Below are 5,860 nucleotides of genomic sequence, written 5' to 3' on the forward strand. Positions count from 1 at the left end.
TAGCGACAAAGTTAGATATTATTACTAAATAAAAAGTTTAAAAACCAAATTATATAACCCCCAACAATAATTTAAAATTAATTTACTAAAAAGTGTTAGTAATAATCGTGTTATTAGTTATTATTATTTTTTTATTATTGTAAAAATGTTTAATTTGAACAACCATAGTTTTTAATATTGTTTCTTTGACATATTCGATGTGTTTTACAGCGTACACTCATTAAATTGCGTCAACACTCTCGGCCTTTTTTTATTAATGTAAACATTCTTTAAATAACTGACGTTGTTCGTCGGTGAGAGATATATGCACAACACAAACAGTTGGGGAGTTCCACCAACGTCTGAAAATTTGGTACACTTGTAATGTTTTCCTTTATTTATTGACCCGGTCTTCGTCTAAAATGAAAGTGTCTTAACCATACGGCGAAGAGTCTTGGGTAAGTTATTAAAAACCATGATTGGACTTACACGCTGAAAGCAAATCGTAAATGTTGACTTAAGTCAGGTACAAAAAAAAATGATGAAAACATGAACCAAAACTTTACTACCTTGAAAATAGAAACTAATTATTGTTCAAATGGATGTGGGGATAAAAAAATTTAATTCTTAGGATATAAAAAATAACTTTTCCAGCCGAATAATAAAAGGGCATTATTCAATCTACTTGCTTGAGATATGCGGGGAATGATCAATATGTTATTGTAAACGAAAACACTCATTGGAACAATCAAAGTAGCCTAACTGGCCTAACTTTTACGGGATATATTTTTTCTTATAAAAATAGTGACAGTTATATAACTTACCTGGTAAATGCATTTGAAAGGTGACAAATATGTCCCATAAAGTAATTCAACTAAACACACGTTCTGCAAGAAACAGAACTCAGAATATAGAGGTGGCTATAAGATAACAAAATTTATGTATTGAAAACTGGCATTACCTTGTGTGAAGAAACGGGCAGTTGTGTAGTAGGAAATGTGTTTTGCATTACACTGTGGTTTTTTTATGATGCATATATTGCAATTTTTGTATACTTTTAAGGTATCGTCTAATAAATCTGATATTTAAAAATGTTAGGATGAATTGGTTTAGTTTAAGAGTCAACATTTATAAATATTTAAATGCCTTACATTCACATAATTACGAAAAGGTCCGCTATTCTGTAACCTTTCAATTTTCGATATTACTTAACGGTGGTAAATGAAGTGGAAATTGTATTTAACTGCGCGCAGTAGATTCTGATAACAGATTCTTCTAATAAAATTCTTTATCAGTCAAGTGTTTATCTCGATTTTTCTTGAAATAAAAACTTCTATAATATATGTCGGTTCCATGGTGTAATGGTTAGCACTCTGGACTTTGAATCCAGCGATCCGAGTTCAAATCTCGGTGGAACCTGACTATTCTTGTTTGAAAAGTTCTGTGTTACATGTTAATGTCATAAAAATTTCCTGCGTTTTATACAATAGTCCAAACTAGGTACAGTAACAGTTTAAAAAACTTTTTAGAAAACATCATTACGTTTAATTTAAGAAATGCTAGCATCCAAAAACAATAATTTAATTTGTTGTCAGAAAGTATCCGTTTTGATTACTTAAGTGTTCTGATGCAGAAAAAAAAACATATTTTACCGATAATATTTTTGGTTTTATACTTCGTGAATTAATATTATTAATATTTATTATTATATAATATAATATTATATAATTAAGTTATTAATATCTCCACACATTAACCTTGAAAATTACTCCAATGGATTGATTATAAACACGTAGATTTTAAAGAGTTGTATCAACACCTACGAGTAGAGAAACTATTTTGTAGAGTAACTGGCTATCCAAGCGTGCGCGCCTGCACACACGCACACTTATGTTTATGTGTATGCTATAAGCGTGCTCTTGAAAAGCCCCTGACGACTATTAGAAAGTCATAAATAAAACGCGTATTCATTTAAACAACGTGGCCTCGTTATCTTCCAAGGGGCTTGATTATGTGTAGGCAAGTTGAGTCAAGCCTGAAGTGAAACTAATCGGCGAGGAAATCGCGGCTCCGCTGATTTGCCGACGCCATCATCGCGAGGAGGTGTCCTTGCTCGCCTCGTCACGAACTGGGCGACCTCTGAGCTGAAGGCGTGCCGTCGACCGCACGGCTGACCCGGAGCGAATCGCGCTCCGTCTCGCGGCGTGAGTTGTGTGCCGTGTCCGACCACTTCTCTGCTCCACGCCCCGCCGCATCCCTCAGCCTTGATGGAGCGTCTGTCGCATCGTAGTTGGCGTTTCCTAAAGAGTAGAGACCGCAAAAAAAAATCGCTTATTCATTTCGCAATAGGCGTAATAGGTTTGATTTTGCTAATGGCTCACTGTTCGAGCAAAAGTTCACCGCGTGACCGTCGGTTGTGAGCACTGGTACACACGGAGCGCTGTAACGCTCGTCAGAACGCGCATTTAAAGGCGGACACATTACGCGCGTTGATGCATCCGGTCTCTCGTTCACCCACGGCCGTATCCAGGATTTTGTGACAGAAAAGGGCCAGGACAACCATTATATATATATATGTACATTTTATAATTTTTCTTTATAACTTAATTTCAAAGGAAAATTTACTGTCACACTTCGATAAAATCTCGGGAATAACAAACTTTTAGAACTGCAACCTTTACAAGAAGACATGTAATGATTTTGCTTGAAGAAACTGAACATTTCATATTTCGGTTTTTATTTATTAATTTTTATGCTTTGTCCTTAAGTTGATTATTTCATGATTTTTAAAACAAATCATAAAAAATACCCTACTAATGTTATTAAATACATTAAACATACATCTAAATGTATGAAAGACATGCTTACAGTTTACAGGAAACACATATTCCTGTTGTTTCTGTGTACGAGGCATGTCGGGAGGAAATACATTACTGTAGCACAATAAATATTACAAAAATTTATAATAAAATAATCTATATCTAGCTGATTTTCCATGATTTTCTTATTCTCTGTTAGCTTCTTTTTTCATCTTGGAAGGGATGGTTCCGGACCCAATGAACCTCCCCACTGGCTGAGCGACTGGTTCACAACAGCAGATTCAGGATAGAAGTCGAAGAGGTCGCACGTCTTTGGTATTTCTAACGTCACTATACATATATAAAAAAATACAAAGAACAAAGGCAACATTGAATCCGTCCTTTTTAAGATAGATATTAACGTACCGTTTGGTTGTCGGACGGGTATAATTATGAATACATACTATATGAAACATCGTTGAGAAGCACTGAAAATGTACTTCGGGGTAGTATGCGGTCTCTTTTCAGCTTCATCAATGAGTAAATCAATATCAATGTGACCAGCCTCCTCCGTGGTAGCAGGTACGTCCTCCACGAAAGCGCGTGTTAAACTGAACGGTCCTACTAACAGGTACCTCGGTACGCGCATTGAACGTGCTAGGGCGGAGAATTACGGAATGCGCTTCAGCCAGTGTACGCTCTCATATACACCTAGGTATTCCTCTGACGCGCGTGGTAACGCTCAAGGCGTAAAAGAGGAAGATACGTCCAATACAAGCGGTAGATGGTAGACGGTTTAACACGTCTCAAGTTTTAGAAGGTACGTCGGGTCTAGCTTGGTGACAAATATACTGCGAAGTGATAGTTTTATAGATGCTGGAAAAATCTGCTGTACCTATTATTTGGCAAAGGGCTTAAATTGAAACGTTTCTTTGTTTGGACTGCATCAACGATTGGTCCACGATGTATGTGTGTGGTGGACGATGAACCAATGAGAAACCCTCACCCAAATAAACAGTAAACAGATCTCTCGTGTGTGCAGCCAATGAAAGTTGACATTCGCCCGACGAGTCCGTACAATCTGTAAGTGATAACTAGGAACAGGTATTCGCCACAGAATTGTAAACACTCCTTATGCCCGCGTGAGCGGTTTCTTCTTAGTTACTGGCAGTAGTCTGCAAGAGACGCCATTAATTAATTTATCTTGCCGGGCCATTCAGGGCCCGTTTAATTCCACACAATATTTCTCTGATTCGTGTGACGACAGTAGACTCGAACATGAAAGAAACTCGACCAATTACGAAACATAGACGGTGCAACCATGTATTTACCTTAAAAATAAAAAAAATCTGTACTTTTACACAATATTCATTTGGAAACCAGTTTGCCAAGAAATAGTTTGTAATACTACAAGAAATATATTGTAACTTTATAAAACACATGGATATAGTTCTTCATGTATTATGAAACACCTTTTTTAGAGATAATACTCAGTTTCCCTACGAAAATTGACGCATAATTTTATATTATAACCGATGTATCGTTTATGCATAAATTTTTTAAACCATGGAAAAGGTTATAGAATATTCCAAAGTTGAATTTATGCTGTTTTATTATGCTTATTAATGTGTGCAATTATAAACAAATAACTTTAACTATTGGAGGTACTGGTACAACACAAAGCATAAATGCCCGGGTAAGAATACGAACCCAGAATTAATGCAAATATTATTTTGTACTTATGCAGTGGTTTCAATGTGAATGTACAAAATTTACAAATATCTGTCATTTTACGTAAATATTTCTGTTCCATTTACAAAAAAAATTATAGTGTACAGCTGTTCTCGTATTATTTTCGTGACAAATACAAGTGCCTTGTGACAGCGTTTCTAACGGCGCACTTCAGCGGATGCCAATTCGCTTTGTGTCTTATTGTTTATCCTGTGTTCCTTCAGCAGCTTGCGTGCGAGCGTTACACATGTATTAGCTGTAATCGTATCGGTCGTGCGAACTTCGCCCACCTGTGTGGGAGATTGCATCTCCCGAAAAGGGTCGTTGAGGAGGGGAAAGAAAGAGGGCGGTGTGTTTGCGTGCCCGCTTTTAACTAAGTCACCCCTTCCCTCCTTCCCCCACGTAAAGACCATCATACACTCTCGGACTCCTGTCAGTCAAATTCATCGTAATAAAAAAAATGGCCGAGTGCGTTGTCGTGAGTTCGCCTTCAGATGTGTGAGTTATTGCAGAAGATGGCATCTGCGATGGGGAACTCGCTTTCGGCTCCTCGCTAAAAACAAAACGCTCTTGTGCGTGACGAAGGCGTGTCACTTTTACAAAACACAGGCATTTGTTTCTTTTTTTCTCCTGCCAAGCACCTCGACAGGTGATGGTGACATATAATTTATATTCTCTATTATCACCCTGGAAAATAAACAGCCTAGAGGAATTTGTTTTAAAAGGTGCAAGTGAAAACATTTTACATTTTATAACGAGATTTGTGTTGGGCTTTTAACAAAATGTTTGATGTAAGCCCATGTTTATCGATAGTTATTTAGGAGACATAACTTCTTACTTACTCTCCTCCAGCTACCTACATTGCCCAACGGCATAGAACGTACATTTTTTTTCTTTTTTTGCGTGCATGTACCTTATTTGTAAAATTTAAAGTTAGTTTCTATCAAAACCCGTGAATTTTCCAACAGTAGTGTGTAAATGGGGCTACTGGCACTGGCTTCTGGCTGTGGTGCTTGGTGCCGGGTCAATGACCGACCTCTTTGACATCACGACGGTCATCTTGGACTAAAAATTCCTCAAAATTCCTCAAAAATGACTCAAAATGACTCAAAAATTCCCGTTTTTAGGGAAAATTTTCTCGTTTTCTTCCACAAAAATTCGAAAATTAGGATTTCGAAAAACCTCAAAAGTAGTTTTGCCTTAGAAACCACGAAATTCCAAAAAAAACGGCTTAAGCATCCATGTCTACAGCCTCCGATAACCCATTTCTAGGAATTAGGATACCATGACCGTCAACGTTGCAAATACCGTTTAAGCCGCCATCTTTAAAATCTTTATTTAGTATTAGATTT

The 5,860-nt window shown here is 37.0% G+C and overlaps 1 non-coding gene across 1 annotated transcript; it reads left to right on the plus strand.

Moving 5' to 3' along the window:
• The first annotated feature begins 1,326 nt into the window (after positions 1-1,326).
• Positions 1,327-1,398, plus strand: Trnaq-uug (transfer RNA glutamine (anticodon UUG)). The gene has a single exon. It is a non-coding gene; the product is annotated as a tRNA-Gln (tRNA).
• Positions 1,399-5,860: the final 4,462 nt, after the last annotated feature.

Source organism: Bacillus rossius, chromosome 1 (genome assembly GCF_032445375.1).
Source record: "Bacillus rossius redtenbacheri isolate Brsri chromosome 1, Brsri_v3, whole genome shotgun sequence".
Classification (NCBI taxonomy): Eukaryota; Metazoa; Arthropoda; class Insecta; order Phasmatodea; family Bacillidae; genus Bacillus; species Bacillus rossius.